At 37.9% G+C, this 18,592-nt stretch overlaps 1 long non-coding RNA gene across 4 annotated transcripts in view; it reads right to left on the reverse strand.

The window, feature by feature from the left end:
* Nucleotides 1-18,592, reverse strand: part of LOC309865227 — a 230,850-nt gene that overhangs the window by 144,483 nt on the left and 67,775 nt on the right. The gene's annotated exons all lie outside the window — the stretch shown is intronic.

Consider the following 18,592-nt stretch of genomic DNA (forward strand, 5'->3'; position numbering starts at 1 on the left):
GAACTACTGGGTATTTACCCCAAAGATACAGATGTAGTGAAAAGAAGGGCCATCTGTACCCCAATGTTCATAGCAGCAATGGCCACGGTCGCCAAACTGTGGAAAGAACCAAGGTGCCCTTCAATGGACGAATGGATAAGGAAGATGTGGTCCATATACACTATGGAGTATTATGCCTCCATCATAAAAAATGAATACCCAACTTTTGTATCATACGGACTGGGACTGGAAGAGATTATGCTGAGTGAAATAAGTCAAGCAGAGAGAGTCAATTATCATATGGTTTCACTTACTTATGGAACATAAGGAATAACACGGAAGACATTGGGAGATGGAGAAAAGACTTGAGTTGGGGGAAATTGGAGGGGGAGACAAACCAGGAGAGACTGTGGACTCTGAGAAACAAACTGAGGGTTTTGGAGGGGGGCTGGAGGTGGGGTGAGCCTGGTGGTGGGTATTACGGAGGGGACGTATTGCATGGAGCACTGGGTGTGGTGCATAAACAGTGAATTTTGGAACACTGAAAAAAATTAAATTAAATTTTAAAATATTAGTATAAAATGTTTTAAATAAAAATCTCAGTATTATCATCAGTGTAGTGAAATACACACAGTCATCAATTGAAAGTGGGAAGGTAAAGTCTTGCAATCCTTCTGGAATGCAATTTAGTCATATTTTTAATATTTTTGCCCCTGAAATTCCATGTCTAAGGAATCCTCTTAAGGAAACGATCAGATGGAAAAGGACAGTTACAAGAATGTTCATCATGGCTTAATTTTTAACAATAAAAATGAGAAACAGCCTATCTAATTACATTAATCATGCTTATGATGATAGTAATGGATTGATTATTATGTAAGAGAGTAATGGCTAAATGTTAATTAATACTAATAATTAGTTATTAATAATAATTTATGATGCCTTACTTTAATATTATAATGGTAATAAAACTTACTTTGTGCCAGGAATCATTCTAAATGCTTTGATAAATACAGATTAATCCATTTAATCCTAATAACAAGGCCATGAACTTTGTTCTATTATTTTTATCTCATTTTAGAGTGAGGAAATGGAGATGCTGAGAGGTTAAGTAACACATCCAAAGGCACCCAGCTGGCAAGCAGCAGAGCTGGGATTCAAACCCAGGCAGTCTGATTCCAGGACACTTGGTCATAATTCCTACACATACTACACATACCACCATGTATCCATAGAGTAGAACATGAATTAGTCATTAAACTGTTTTCAAAAACTACTTAATGATGCAGAATATGCTTCTATTCCTTCAGTGGGAAAATCTTTACACAAAAAGTTATGTGTGGCATTATCCCAGTTTTGCTAACCAGTCCAATACATATGAATAGAAAAGTTTAGAAGGAAATATATAGAAAGGCCAAAGTAATTATTCTTGCCTGGTAAGAAAGTGGTAAGTAATTTTAATTTTTTTCTTGATACTTTTGTGTGTTTATAACGTCCTAACAAAGACATGTATTATTTTTATAATCAGAGAAGAATACATGTTGAGAATAAAAAAAATAGGGGTTTGTAACTAGAATAACTGACATCTTCTTGCTTTATCTGTCCAACTGCATTTTCTAAACATACAGCAATTTGAGAACTATAGCTCTGTCTTGAAAGCTGCAGAATTACAGAATTCCTTCCCATTTGTGTGAGTATCTGAAATGCTGCCTTTAGCACATTCTTCACTGTAATGCTAAAGACATCCCTTACAGGCACCATACTGCTATTGCTAAAACAAACAAACAAAAATTTAAAAATTTCCCAGTCCACCAACTGAAAACAAGAAAAAGATACATAAAGGGAAAATGATTCATTTCTTCCTTTTGTTTTTTTGGTGTTGCTTTTTTTTGTTTTTGTTTGCAAGGACATCAAAACATTCCCATCTGTAGTCAATGCTATGCTTTTTGCAACCATAACCTATTACCATGTCAAAAAAAAAAAAAAAAAAAAAGAGCCTCTTGAGTTTGTTCCATGGAATTTAGATACAGCTTGGGTTTCTAAATTAACTGAAAAAGCTTACTGCATAGAAGCTGCTTTTCTTTGAAGCTCCCAAATGCTGAAGACAAAAGAAACAAACACATATACACATAAACCACTTCTCTATCTATAAACAATCAAAATGCTTTAACATGTATTATCTCACTTTGTCCTCACAACAAGACTTTTGAGGCAATAAAGATGCAGATCCTTAGGCCTTTGGGAGGCTTTCAAAACAAAGTTAAAATATGACTTACTTATTTAAAAAAAAAAAAAAATTGAAGTATCAAAGCTATTCACATACCACAGTTCCAAAGGCTCAAAGCTGACCACGGTAATAAAAAGCAATGCACAAGTAAATGAATGCAGGAATTATGGTTAAGGCAGATTATTATCTGGGGTCTGGCTAAAAGATCTGCAGTAAAGCCCTGGCAATCCTAGAATGATTTTCTCATCCTGCTGGGGGGATTTTTAAAATATATCTTGAATGCAAATTATTTTTTCCAGGAGCTCTTTTTGTCCTTGACCTTGTCAAACCCCACTTCCCTTAAAACCACCCTCCAGTCCCTAAACCACCAGGCAAGAGTTTTTAATCCATCAACCAGCTTAACACAGGAGTGGGGATCTAGGGCCCCAGATGGGACTATACCATCAAGGGAGGGTATGAGTTTCAATAACTGAGACACCCAGTGGCAAAACAGAAATAACAGTGCTAATTTTAAATTTGTACTTGATTGGGAATACAGACAGCGGCTTAAAGTTTCTCTCGGCCCACACTGAAAAGAAAGAACTAGCCAGGTAAATGAATTAGGGAAATAGGACACAAGTAGAATTTGATTCCAGGCTTGCTGTGAGCACAGATCTCTTTTGGCTACTTCTTCCTCCCAAATGTCAATGGTTTCCCTATTTCATGGGAATAAAATCCAAACCGCCTGATCTACCCCGAAAGAACAGCCACAATCTGACCTTTTGCTTCTTTCCCAAATCAACCTATCCAGGCTAGTGTAACATACACAATTCCCAGAATGCACCCCACTGGTCTTGCCTCTGAGCCTTTGCCTTTCCCCCAGGTGCATCCTTCCCTTCAACTCCACTGGCTGAATTTAAAATAACTGTGATCGTTATCTGTGATTGGGCCAGGCAGCCTTCTAAATGCTTACATCTTTCATCCCTTGTGAGCCCTGCAACAATCCTGTATTGTTCCTTTTATCTTTATTGCTTTTACTGAAAATGAGAAAAATGAGGCACACAAAAGTGGAAAATGTCACCTTTAATCCAATCTGTACAAGCTTTGGGTGTTTTTTGTTTCATTTTTAAGTTATACTCATTTAATTATTTTTCTCCTGCTATTTATCCTTTGTAACTATTTTAAGCCATGATCATGACCTGCCTGTAAGACAGCTAGTTGCTCTGTGGACTCTTGAGTATAAGGAGGGGTGTTTCTCTAAGTGCGGTCTGGGAACCTCTGGGGTCCCCGGGACCCTTTTAGGGGTTCCTTGAGATCAAAATAGTTTCATAATACTACTAAGACTTTATCTGCCTCTATACTGAGCATTATCACATGTATACACAAAAATTGCAGAAGCAGATACAAGAATACTGCTATCTTCTCTTAAACCAAGCATTTTAAAAGATATTTTTAGAATGTAAAACAATGCCATCTTTCTCACTAATTTTATGTACTATCTATAAAATTCTGCAACAAAGCTGACATGACCCGGCTGAAATAGTAGCCAAGTGGTTCCTGCACACACCCATATCCCAATAAAATTGGTGCCTCAGCAAAATTATAGATTAACTCACAACACAGAGCTTCAATCAAAGCAACTTACATGTCCTTGCTTCTCTTGCTGATATAGAAAACACAGACATCATTCTAGTCACAAACCTTACACATAACAAGTGCCAAATTAATGTTCACTGAATGTGTTTGATGAGGAAAACAAATTACCTTGAACTGCCATAAAGTATTTTAAAAATATACATTGCCTAAAAAATAATTAACATGTTATTGACAAGATTTTGATTTCTCCCCATTCAAGCGGTTCTATTTGTCTGTTATAGTTATGAGTTTAAAAGTAATACAATTCTACTTCATTTAAAAGATTTTATAATTCTGACTTCATAAATAAATACTGCACTTGTCCAAAATTAAAATAATTAGTAAGTTATATTAAAATATACCTAAAAATCACTGAAAAACATGACAGATACTATTATACCAAGACCCACAAGGTCCTTAAAAGGACAAAATTAATTTTTTGGAATAGAGGAGTAAACACCAGGCAATCCATGTTTGAGAAGCAACTAACATAAATCCTAAAAATTAGGATACTTATCTGAACCTCCTAAGGTTCTAAATCAATCTGAAAGTACCCTAAAGTATTTCTTGACCTAGTCATAATCTCCATGACAATGACCCATCTAGTGTGAATTGGATCTTCTCAGTCTGACACAGAAGAATATAACTAAATGGAAAGCTAGTGAAAAGGGAAGAAAGATTCTAATAATACAATAAGCACCCTGGACTTGACCTACTCTTTGCAGTTATTGTCACCCATAAACTTGCACATCTTTGGTTATGATCAATAAACACAGAACTAAGACTATTTTTTTCTACAGGAAATTTTATATGAACAATTAAAGGGATATATCAAGAACAATCAAACTCAGATCTTGCAACCCCATTACTAATTATTGTGTCATTTCCTATAGGTTGAAAGTCAATTTTTTAAAAGATTTTATTTATTTGAGAGAGAGAGAGCATGAACAGGGGAAGGGGCAAAAGGAGAGGAAAATGCAGTCTCCCCACTGAGCAGGGACCAAGGGCTCCAACCAGGATCCCAAGATCATGACCTGAGGTGAAGGCAAATGCTTAACTGACTAAGCCACCCAGGTACCCATAATTTTAAAAATTTTAAATATAACTCCCTGCTTCTCCTTGTGGTATGAATTTGCCTGAAGTATCAGCTTACATTCTGCTTTCTTCCTCAACTCTTGAGTGATTGTCCTCCCTTTAACCTCACATGATCTCTTCTGGTTCAAAGGCCAGGAGGACCCTTCAGGCTCATCCAATATCACCTGCTCATTTTACATTGGTAGTAACGAGGTCAATAATGACTTGACCAAAGTTTCACAGCTAAATATGAGCAGGATCCAAACCAGACTCAAGGTCTTGGATCCAGGCAATTTACCATCAGCACCCAAACACTGCCACTTATTTCTCTTCTCTCATGTTTTATTATTAACAATTTCATGACTTTGTACTTTGTTTCTCCTCAAAATTTTCCAGCTCTTCAAGAGCAAGGACCATAACCTCAATGCAACATAGCCTTGAGCTTATGGTTGGTACTAACCAATATCTATTGGTTTAAATTCAATCATGAAAATACTTTTTTTAAAAAAATAATGAATACTGTTTTTCTGAAAATAAATTAATTAATTAAAAAAAAAAAAGCAGTTTTAGGGGTACCTGAGTGGTTTAGTTGATTAACCATCTGACCTCTTGATTTTGGCTCAGGTCATGATCTCATGGTTGTGAGGTCAAGCTCCAGATCATGCTCCATCAGGAGCCTGCCTGGGATTCTCTCTCTCTCTTCCTCTGCCCCTCCCCTCTGCCCTTGCTCTCTCTCTCTCTATCATGGCTTTTGATACCTGTTACAACATGGATGAACCTTCAAGACATTATGCTAAGTGAAATAAGCCAGTACAAAAAGGACAATCATTGTATGATTCCATTTACATGAGGGATCCAAAATTGTCAAATACAGAGACAGAAGATAGAATGGTGGTTATCAGGGGGTAGGAGAGGAGGGAATGGGGAGTTACTGTTCAATGGGTAGAGAGTTTGAGTATGGGATGTTTAAAAAGCCTGGAGATGAATGTGGTGATGGTTGCATGGTAATACGAATGTGTGTGATGCCATTGAACCAATTATAAAATTTGCCATGGCAAACTTTATAATTGTATGTTTTTCCCACAATAAGAAAATGAAATGATCGAAAATGCAATGATAAAAACCACGGGAATAAAGCACATATTTTAACTTGGAAGGACTCTTTCTGTTTTCATTCCATGGTTCATCATCACAGACACAACCTCCGCAAGTATGTTATTGATGAGCCTAACAGACTCCCTAACAGGTTTTTCTAAGGGCTTTTCAATGATAAATTATCTTAATTGTCAAGAGACTAGACAGATGTTTTACATTTAACCAAAGATTACGTGGCTCCTTGGATGTTAGAACCTCCTTTACAGAACAAGAGGTAAGGCTTCAGAAACACAGATGCTCAAATCCTTTTTCTCTATTTTGGAAATCTTTACTTCTTTGGAATAGTCAGAGTTTGCTGCAGTCATCCATAATTCATTTTGGGTGCAATAGGTCATTTTTTAAAAAAAATGTGGAGTTCTTCATTGTGGGATGAAACACCAGCAAAGCTGTGGACTTTGGAAATATGTTCAACATTCAATGCTATGTGTTCTTTCTACATGCAAAATTATTGGCCTCATAGCAGATATGACCTCAGCAACTGGAAAAAATATTTTCAAATCAGATAATCTCTCAAATGGGATGAAAGGGACATAGACTTTTGAAAACTAAAGAAAACTACAGCTCAATATTTTTCAGGAGTTCCCAAAACAATTTTGCTAATCAACATAAAGTAACCGATTTTTTAAATTATGAAATGGTCAACTTCTACCTAAGGCAATAGTTTTAAATAATGACAATAAGTGCTATCTTAATACTAGTAATTGAGTGTTGAAACAATTGGACACAAGTCTCTTTCAAACTTTTAGAGATGATGATGATGACGATGATGATGATGATGATGAAGAAGGAGAAACAGTCTCTTCACTTTTACAGAATGTCATAAGTAGAAGAGTGTAACATAAAAGCATCCTGCTTTCATACCCTTCAGGTCACATAGACCTCTAAAGGAAGACTTAAACCTATACAAATAAATAATCTCTTGGTCAAAATTTGGTGGCTTTTACACCTTAATTTTAGTGGAACAAAAAAGCTTTGAAATTGAAAGAATTATAGGCCAATGCCTATGTAATGAAAATAAGAAAAGAAAAGACTGTCCAAGCTTGTGAGTGTCCAAGTTGAATGGGAAGTAGGTAGGCTTGCTAGCAAACAAGAAGTACAAGCCACGGTTTACCAGTCCACATGCAGAATGGGATAAAATTCAGCTTTGAAGTCAAGCATTCCTTATTTGCCTATGTGAATTTAAACTTTTACATACACGTGAGGGAATTCCTTTCAGATTTGCTCTAAATCAACTCACACTCAAAAAGTGAATTTTTTTTTTCAAGGCTGCATTCTGTGCTGATCCTCACGATTTGCACAGTTAGAAACAGAAATGGAGAAAAGATACTTTGATTTTCATGCTTCATCATTATGCCCCTGTGTTATTGCTTACAAAAATAAACTTCTAAGCAATTACCATTGGAACTAAGGAGAATCTTCCTGCACCCTTCATTCAGGTAAAGAAAATATTATTATCTAAGCAGATTTCTAGATGATAAATAATTGGAATATTTTCCTTGATATTTATTTGGGCCAGAGAGAAACTGTATAGATTAGACTACAAATTCATTTATTCCTTTAGATCACTGAGACATCCAAGTCCAGCCTCTTCATTTTTTTAATAAACCTGTTGAATATGTATGAATCATGACTCAAGTGTCAGTTCTAAACATAACACTAATATAAAAGAGCTACCTAAGTCCCGTCACTTCTCAGCATCAACATATTATTAATTGATTTTTATATCTGTTAAGTTTACCCACTATATGGGTGAGGATAGCCAGGACTTGTACTAATGATGCCTGGGATCAACATTTTAGAGTAATCTGCATATAGTCAATCACAGCAAGTCCACAAACTCCAACTCCTATAAGGAAACCAATTGCAAAAAGTAAGTTCCCTTTGTAGGACATGGAAACAAGCCCAAAGCTTTCATAGTCAGTGATGACTCTGCTGCCATTACAGCTCCAACAGCTGGAAGATCAAGGCTCCAGCACAAGGTTCTGGACCTCCTCCTCCAGGATCCAGTCCCCACTGTGACCTAGACAGCTACAGCAGAGAGACCAAGAGCATCCACACTTATAAGGCAGCTAATGGTCCGCTGAAGGTATTTAGGTATCATTGCCTTTAGCCTCTATACAGAAGGAAGCTTTAGTCTTGATAACGTAAGTGAGTTAATATTGAGTAATTCTTTTTAAATTGAAAAGGTTCTTTCTGGTCAGTTTGAGCTCGTTATGTGCAAGCTTGTGAAATTAATATAGTGTGGTTCATGATAAAGCTGAGGCTCCTATAGTTTTGAAAGACCCAAGGTATTTCAATCTGACTTGCCCACTGTCACACACATAGCAGAGCACACACTAAAACCCAGATTATTTGCTTCCCAGCTCAGCTGTCTCTTTGCTCCATCATACCACATCCTCTAAAAATATTTCATCAGTGCTAAGACCAAATAGGTAACTTAAAAAACGCATACTTTTTATTGGAATTCAGTGAATGAAAATATTTTCTAGAAGACAAATACTGAGGGCTTTTCCATGATTCCTTTATTATGGGCATCCAGATTTTATTTACTATACCATATTAAAAGTTTTCACCAAAATATGAAAACTAAGTTTAAAACTGCTTTTGACAAATCTAACCAGAGCTTCAATGGAGAAAGTTGGCCAAAATAATGAAAAATACTAGTATTGGGGCAGCTGGGTGGCTCAATTTGTTAAGCATTTGCCGTTAGCTCTGGTCATGATCCCAGGGTTCTGGGATGGAGCTCCAAGTTGGGAGTCCCTGCTCAGTGGGACGCCTGCTTCTCCCTCTCCCTCTGCTGCTCCCTGCCCCCACTCCCGTGTGCAAGTGCTCTCCCTCTCTCAAATAAATAAAAAATCTTTAAAAAAAGAAGAAAAAGGAAAATACTAGAATTGCCTTTTACAGAAAACCATAATTGTTTGATTCTAAGTTACATTTTAATGTCTTGCAATCAGAATGTGTCTTAAAATCAGTGCATTCTCCATCACACCCCAAAACATATTTACATCAATGATCTTACAATCACTGTAAAGATTACCCGCTAAGGCAACCATAAAATGATTACAGCTTCATAGTTGAGATCCACGGCAAGTCCATGAATTTAAGATTTTTTTAATCCTGTAGCTTCACATACAAAATTTACATTTTTCATTTTTCTTTCTATCAATCATTATTCTCAGACAATGTCCTCCCTAGTCAATGATGGAAGTTGAAGTAGTAAATGTAGAATGTATCTCATACGTTTCTCTACCACTCTTTTTTTTTTTTCTTTCAGTCATAATTCTACCCTTGATTTATAGAATTACAGAAAATGACCCTCAGGGTCACACTGAAAAGAGCCTACTGATTTTACCCTGTAGCATGCTCTGACCTCATCCTCTTTTGGAGTTCAAAACTAGCCTGGCCCCAGACATACTCAGAAATCACTTAATACCAGCTATGTTAAAAGCCAAAGACAAAGGGCACAATCTGTCAACCCCTCTATGCTGACAAGAGAGGTCACTCATTTTTCCCACAAGCCTTACCAGTCTAGGCAGGCATTTCCGTGAGCAGAAAGTACAGCCCTGGAACCATCCATCTGCCTTCTGCCAGTCCTACTTGCTTTACTGTTTCTACACATTCCCTGTTGTCTAGTCCTTGTTGATGGACTCTGTACTGATCTGAAATTCTCCACCCCCAAAGGGATGCTCCATGTAAAATAATATTTATAAATTGACAAAGGTCACTATAGTTAGTGGGTTCTGCCAAAGCAGTTTCTTGGCAAGTTGTGTTTGGACTCTGATTTCCAATTGTCACCTCCCTGGAAGCTGCAGCAGATGATTACAAAAAGGGGAAAAACGACCCATCCAGTCACATCTAGTCAGACCCCTTCCCTCATTAAAATAGTCCTTACGTTTTTCTCCCCATCCTAAGCCCTTTTTTCTTTTTTCTTTCTTTTTTTTTTTTAAATATTTTATTTATTTATTTGACAGACGGAGATCACAGAGAAGCAGGCAGAGAGAGAGGAGGAAGCAGGCTCCCCGCTGAGCAGAGAGCCCCATGCGGGGCTCGATCCCAGGACCCTGGGATCATGACCTGAGCCAAAGGCAGAGGCTTTAACCCACTGAGCCACCCAGGCGCCCCCTAAGCCCTTTTTTCTACAAATCTTACATCTCTAGCTTTTATCTTTTTTTTTTTTTTCCCCATCTCTCCCAAGTGGAGTATTTGTGACAAGTCTAATGGCATGAGATGAAGAAATGGAAAGGTAAAGAAATGTGAGCTCAAATGAATTATTTCTTGCTTCCTCCCTGCTCACAGCGATACCCTCTCTCCAGCACCCTGCCACCTGCTCATACTGGGCAGGGTGGAAGGCCAGTCCTTTCTAAGCCTGCTCTGCCCTGAAAAGTCTGGGACCCCCGAGTTCACTTTTCCATTCTAATTCTTTATGCACCCCAAACCTTGTCAAAATACAACTGAGTTTCTCCTTTGGGATCTAAATAACACACACACACACACACATACACACACAACCAAAACAGAGATGAGGAGGATACAGGAAAAGCTTTTTTTGTGTTCCACACGTTCTAAGTAAAAGAAAAACAAAAACAACTCTGAACTAAGGAAATCTGAAAACATGGACACACACACACACACTCTCTCTCTCTTAAACATTGTGATAGATTTTATAACTACTAGTGGAATGCTGTATTTCAGGAGCTTACTCTATTTGAAAGGCCTTTCTGGGTGTGAGGCTGAGGACCTAATGAACCTAGTCTTCACTAGCAAGTACCACCTAGTTGTTTGGTGTGTATGCTCTCAAGCCAGGATGGGTTTAATTCTCAATTCTTTTATCTGCTATCCATGAGAAAAAGTTATTTAATCTCCTTGTGCCTCAATTTTAATAATCCGTGAAAATGGTACCTAACTAATATCATTGTTAAAGAGAAATGACAACACTTAGAACTATATCTGGCATGGAGTAACCATGCAACAATGTTACCATTATTATTATTATTTCTACATGAGTTGCAAATTTCTAAATATCCTTAGAAAGTGGAATCTGTACTCTATTTGAGAAGTCCTAATAATTGGCTTGACAGGAAATTTTAGGAATATGTTCAATTTGTATTGAGTAGAAGGAGATTGTCCTCTTTATACACAGCTAATAAACAGTATTAAATAAGCTTGATTTTTAGGATTTTTTTGGACACAAAGCCTCATTCGGAGTCCATAGTCTCTCATGGTTCATCTCCCCCTCTGGTTATGCCCCTTCATTCTTCCCTTCCTTCTCCTAATGTCCTCCATGCTATTCCTTATGTTCCACATATAAGTGAAACCATATGATAATTGGTTTGACTTATTAATCTGCTTGATTTACTTCACTCAGCATAAGCCCCTCCAGTTCCATCCATGTTAATGCAAAAGTTGGGTATTCATCCTTTCTGATGGCTGAGTATTAGTCCATTGTATATATGGACCACATTTTTATCCATTCATCCACTGAAGAGCATATCATCTCTTCCACAGTTTAGCTATTGTGGATATTGCTGCTATGAACATTGAGGGTTTTAGAGGGGAGTGAGGTGGGTGGATGGGTGAGCCTCGTGGTGGGTATTAAGGAGGGTATATTTTGCATGGAGCACTGGATGTTATATGCAAACAACCATGGAACACTACATCAAAATCTAATGATGTACTGTATGGTGACTAACATAAAATAAAAAGAAAACAAACAAATAAAAAAATGTCTTTTGGAGCCAAAACATGGAATTCTCTTTCAGGGGATTACGTGTAGCATTTCCCTCTGAAAATTTTAAAAAAGGAACAACTGAGTCCCTTTTTTGGATGACTTAAATAGTCCCCTGCTTCAAACTATTAAACAAGAGAATTTCAGACGATTAAAAAAGAGAATTTTATGAGGTCCTTTGAGCCCATTTATCCAATTTTTATACAGGCTTTTGTGATCAGGCTCTTAAGAGGGTACCTCTCTAGCCTTGCCCATTTTTGACCTCATGAAGGCTTTATTTCAGCTGAACTACCTGCTACCTAATATTATTGTTCAGGAAATGGATAGCATTGCAAGATTGGAAATGACTTCTGGTTTCTAGGGCCTTTGTGGTTAATATGACCATGTGGTGGTAGGCCAGGCCCAGGCCCAGGCCCATTGTAGTTGGATGACCAAGGGAGAAGGAGCCCATTGTAGGAGATTAACTGGTATATAGCAAGGAGTCTCTTAGATGGTGGCAGATTCTGTGAGTGTTAATGGGTCCATCTCTTCCACCCTATTAATATAAATATAGGCATCTGCAGTAACGATATTCAAAAAGGTTAATGAAAAGGGGGCGGGTTCGTTGCCCTTGTGACCTTGTGGGTCCCTGTGAAGGCTGCACTGACCTCTCCATTGACCCTCTGCTATATCACATCAAGGAGGGCTAATGAGCCAAATCTATTCATTGTGTGCTTCTCTGTTAAATATCCAATACGCTGCTTGGTTTAATAGTAAACCAGAGAGAAAGAATTTGAATGAATAGAAGTTCTGCTAACCCAGATCGACTCTTTGTTAGCCTGGCCTAGGACACTTAACATTTGGGGTTTCCACTGGGTTTGACATCATGCCAATATAACCAGATGTGTTCATCACAGTCTATTTGGGTTTAGAAATTGACATACATGCCAATCCTTGTCCTTCCCTGCATGCCATTTCAATAATGTCTGAAAAATAGTAACAAGATGATAACTAGCAAAAATAAGCTATTGTGCTTCTATAACCTAGGCTCTAATGCTGATGTTTAGAAACACTTTTTTTTTCTCCAGTAATACAAAAATGCAAACTAAGTTTTCAGAAACCATCTCCTCTTTTAAAGGCAGGACCTCTCTAATTCTGAAGCTTTTTACTACATCCATGAAAAAAGCCTCCCCCTCCCCAGCCCCTAACGTATCACGTACTAATAACAATATGCCAAATTCTATAAAGGACATAATATTCCAATATTCTGTACTGGGCTCACCATCTACACTGCAGCTGGCTGCAGGAACCAGGAGCTGTCACCCAAGATTTTTCTGCACTTGGAGGTGGGCCAAAGAAAAAAATTCCCTCCCATCAAGATTGTTAAGTCCGGGGAGGCAATGTCTTCTTGAGAACACTTGTTCAGGTGACTTTTTCCATTTCAATGATAGCACGAAGGGGTTACAGTAGAGAGGAAAAAAATCAATCCTAAAAATGCCACAAATTCCAAGAGAATCAGAGTACCTGCCTCTTCACCACCTGACAATCACAGCCTGTGACAGCCCAGAGCCTGATCCTTCTTCGGTTATGCCTGGGACCATGAGTTGCTTCCGTCCCCGAAATTAACCTCTGAAAGGAGCATTATGTTCACAACACACAGGACAGATCTGAATTAAATCTCTATTGAGACCCAAAGTGGAAATTCTTCTCCTCTTCCCCCCAACTCTTTCCCCTTTTTAAATTGCCAGAATAATAGCAAAAAGGGCTTTTCTTGGTATTATTTCACGTTGTCTCTCTCCTCTTCTCCCCCCACCCCCTCCACCTCCCCACCAAGTCTAAAACACTAGGGACTCTGGCCTCAAGGGTGCTAGTCTGTTACCTTAGAGACTGTTTCTTTACAAGGCAATAGAGTGGCAGAGGGCATACCTTTGCTGCTTACCTTGGCAACCATGAATTGCTGAATGCTTGCTGTTCTCATGAATGGAAGTCATTCACTACCATCTGGACATGCCCACAGGTATAAACATTTTTTTCAAGAAAGGACCAGGGAACACACATGGCATCAATAAGTCTCTTGAATGACAAACAAAGCCATCCCATAGGATGGAACATTATCACACTGAAATTGATACAACATGAGCCTCTAATGGCACTGCTTCCAGTCAAGGTCAAAATAAATGTTCCGTTTGTACACCCTTCAGTCTTCTTAAGCAAATGGCATGGGTCAGGTTAGGAAATGAGGTATAAAGGAGGCAGAAGGAAGCCATCACTGCAAATGGAAGACCACTGAGTTTGACCCAAGAATAAATACATCTTAAGGAGGCTAGGAGAGGCTATTCATTTCTCACTAGCACTTCTCTAGGTGGAAACACAAGAGAAGTAATTTTTTTTTCCCTTGGCTTGGTGAAATAAGACTGGCACAAACTCGATTCAGAGGCATTTTTATGTTTTTCATAGGCAAACATTACAGATGAAATTCTTAACATATTTATAAGGACATCGACTTTGTGCTTGTTTGGGGTTGGTGGGGAGAGAGGAAGTAACAAGGGCTCTTCTATGTTTTCCTATAAACAAAGTTGCTATGAACCTCGGAATTCAGTCATATCCAGCTCTAAACTTAATTCTTCCATGTGTCTATTTTTTTTTAAACTTGGAGGTTGTTATACTTTGGTGTGAAGTTTTTAAATAATTTACTAACTTCTCAGGTATGATGTCTTTTATATATCTGCACCATGCTCATTCACACACACACACACCTGAATGGAAGTAAAATATATAATTCCAGCCACATTCGAGCTTATATAACCAAAATAGAATTTCTCCCATGAACCAAGTCTTCCCATAGAGAGAAATGAGGGGAGAGAAATCTTAGGCAAAAAGCAGTCAGCAATATTCCTAATATGACCCCCCAAAAAAAGAAAATTAAAAGGAGGGTAATAGGAAAAGAGAACACAGAAGTGTGGGCAGGGGGACAAGCAGGTGTCAGAGTTTTCCTAATTTTGCTCCTTGCAGAGCATAGATATCTAAAGGTCTTTATGGACCGATGAAAGAAAAAGGGAAGTGGCCAGGTACATTTCTACAAAAATTCCATCACTTCTAATACCCCTACCATAAGTGTGGAATAATCTGATTGAGTCTCAAACATGACTCGAGATGAACCTGGTTTAAGTTGGGAACAACATATCCTCTTGCCATAACAAGAAGTCTTATTTTTTCCTTCTTTGGTGATAAAGCTTTCCAGTTCAGTAAAAAAGATCTCTGTTTACCAGATATAAAAATGTTCGTTTTCAAGCTGCGAAGTTGACCTTGGGCTTTTTCTTTCCCTTCCCCCTCCGCCTTTTGCCTTTAAAAGTTCAGGATGTCTCAAACAGCAACTGTTACATTCTGTCTAGCAAGCCTGGACTGTGGACAGTGATCTAACCTCTTGGAAAAAACATGGAGTTCACCCAAAAACGAAGAGAGACATTCTCTCGCCCCAGCTGCCAGCTCCTAGGTTTCAAAGCTCTGGGACAGACCTTCTGAACAGCTTGGGACTCTAGCATGTAAGCTGGCAGGGCCAACTCAAACACAGAAAACACTGCAGCAGGTATAAACAGCAGCCACACACCAGGCCCGGCCCCAAAAGGCAGGCAGTGAGTGGGAAGAAGCCAGACCATGGGCCCTTGTCTGCGTCACACTCCTGCAGACCTGTCCTGTATCTGGGGATATGTGGAAAAAGAGCACACTTCCCAGCTGGACTACAAGTTCAGGAAATCAAGTCTCATTAAGTGACTATAAGAATATCTGTACGCTTGGAAAGAGAAAGGTCTTCCTGATACACACACACACACACACACACACACGCAACACCAAGTCACCTATAATTATCTCGATTTACTTGAAAGCAGCAAAATTGGCCTTAGATAGGATAGATAAAAAATGAAGCCATTTCTTCTTTGGGGATTTTGCCCATGTGCCCAGAGTATTCTCAGTGTGCACACTTCCAAACATACTTGGCTTTCAATATTTTAACATCAATGCTGGCCTTGGGCTTTTGACACGAACACAGCCACGAATCTCAGTGGTTCCAGATCAGTGTGTGAGCGTGAGCGTGCATTCGGAGAACAAAAGAGAATGTCCCCATTCCTCAAAGAGAAGGCCATCGAGGTTTTTCAATGTAAGGATACTGAGCATCCTAGAGAACATTCCCTAGGCTGATTTTTTTAAAGCTGAGCTACCAACCATTATATATCTTACTCATTTACGTAACAATTTTCTGACAAGATGGAAGTGCATTCCATTTCCCTTAGGGAGTTTATGAGCTCAGAAGTCTTCTTATAATGGTAACTATTTTTAAATTTATATTTCTTTGGGGGCGCCCGGGTGGCTCAGTGGGTTAAAGCCTCTGCCTTCAGCTCAGGTCATGATCCCAGGGTCCTGGGATTGAGCCCCACATGGGGCTCTCTGCTCAGCAGGGAGCCTGCTTCCTCCTCTCTCTCTGCCTGCCTCTCTGCCTACTTGTGATCTCTGTCTGTCAAATAAATACATAAAATCTTTAAAAAAAATTTAAATTTATATTTCTTTGTATTCTTAGTCCATTTTGTATTTAATTGTGGTTCATTCAATAAACTTTATTTTGCTAACTGTCAAATTGTTGTTACACACATACTCCACTAGCATTTGTCACTATTACAGATAGGAGTATATTGCATTCTTATCATCAAGAAGAACAAAATGTCTTGGGAAAAATGGACTTCAAAACTATACATTATAAGGTTTGCCATTCATGGTCCCTAAACCACTCAAATACCATTTTCATCAATGGTCATTAAAGTATTTATGGAAACACATATCATGCTTCAAATTCTAGGCTGAATTTTATGTGGAGACAAGTCACAGAAAACATGGTTCGAACCACAAAGAGACTCACAACTGACCTGGGTGAAATAAAATATATTTCACTTGTTTCATGCTTTGTATTTGGAAGCCGAGGCTTCCGTGAAATGGGCATCTTCTCCCAAAACCACAGAAGCTGCAAAAACCACAGAATCACAGTGTCACAGAATATTATAACTTACAACAGCTAATAAGGTATGTGTGTAGACATTTGCCATCTAAATTACAAATGACAGGAGAGGACCCGTCCAAGTTGGGAAAACTATGGTAAGGCCATTCAAATCATTTTGATTATTAGCTCGGACTGGAATAAAGTATAAGAAATAAACTTCTGTCCAAGCAGAAACTGGCTTCTGCTTTTCTAAGTTATGAAAATCTGAACATGCATAAATAACTTCTTTCAGAATTTTATAAAGTTGATTATCTGTGTATACCCATTAAAAAACTCATTCAACTAAACCTCTTTATTTAAAGTCTGAATGGCTTCATCCAGATTTGAGAAGTCATGTAGGAGTGTTCAAAACCAAGGTAAGGGCCACTTGGCTATGGAGAAGATTTATTAGTGTTGTTAGGGTCAAGTTATTGCTGATTTAATAAACAGAATTAAAATAGAAACCAGTGAAGTCATTTCAGTGAAATTAAGTACACGAAGACAAACCACACATTGTATACACGTTAATAGATCATAGGCTCTCAACCAAGAGTGAGAGGGTAAGAGAATACAATGAATGGCATCCTGCTATTTTTACTTGGCTTTTTCTGTTGTCCAAGTCTTCCGTGAACTGGGTGGGAATCTACATTTATTGAGTCCAGTCTACATCAAACATTCTGTGAGCCTGTTGACTTATATTGTCTCTTTTATTGCTCGTAACAATGCTATGCATATGTGTATTTTTATCTTATTTTAGATGTAGAGACAAATTCATAGAATAAAGTATCATTCTCAATGTCTCACACTGCTAATAAGTGATGGAGTCAGGATTCCAACCTGGGTATTCTAAGAGCTGAGGTCTTTCTTTACTCAACACATTGTGCTCAATACTATGCACTATGCTCAATTCTTTACTCAAGACCTTGATATGCCCACATATAGCATATCTGTATTACAACATGTATAATGTGTACATGTATGGAATATAAAAATCTTTATCAACCACTAAGAGGAAACACCATATTAAAAATAAAACATTAAGGGCATTATCATTAAAGACAGAAAAAAGATTCAGATGGATACTACCAACAGGGCATTGAACATTATTCAAGAAGCTCTGGTTAATGCAAAAGACAGGAATTAAAGGAGTATATGCATTGAAAAGAAAGAAACAGGGGCGCCTGGTGGCTCAGTGGGTTATATCTCAAGGTCCTGGGATTTAGTCCCCCATCTGGCTCTCTGCTCAGCAGGGAGCCTGCTTCCCCCTCTCTCTTTGCCTGCCTCTCTGCCTACTTGTGATCTCTCTTTCTCCCTCAAATAAGTAAGTAAAATCTTGAAAAAAAAAAAAAAAGAAAAAGAAAAGAAACAAGTCACCTCTGCAGACATCAGATTAGACATCAAGAAAATTAATAAGAATCAAATAAATTCATCTCAGTAAGCTATTCATGTTTAAGATAAATATCTTTAACAGTTAACACTTTTCTCTTTTTACCAAAAATAACTAGTTACTGGAATAACTGGAAAATTTCCATTCACACTAGCAAAAATAATTTAAATGACTAGAAATAAGCTTACCATGAATGGATAAAACTTACATTTAAAAAAAGAACTATAAAACATCAATGTATCACACACAAAAAGACTCAAGTGGAGAAACATGTTTCTAAAAGGTCTCAGTATTATAAAGATGTAAATTGTCTCCAAATTATTCTATAAATGGAATGTATTCCCAGTAAGATTGTAGATGACATGTAATAAGTTGATTCTAATACATCAGAAAAGTAGGGATTATTTTTTAAAGAAAAAAGAATAC

The sequence above is a fragment of the Mustela nivalis genome (genome assembly GCF_964662115.1).
Source record: "Mustela nivalis genome assembly, chromosome: 5".
NCBI lineage: Eukaryota > Metazoa > Chordata > Mammalia > Carnivora > Mustelidae > Mustela > Mustela nivalis.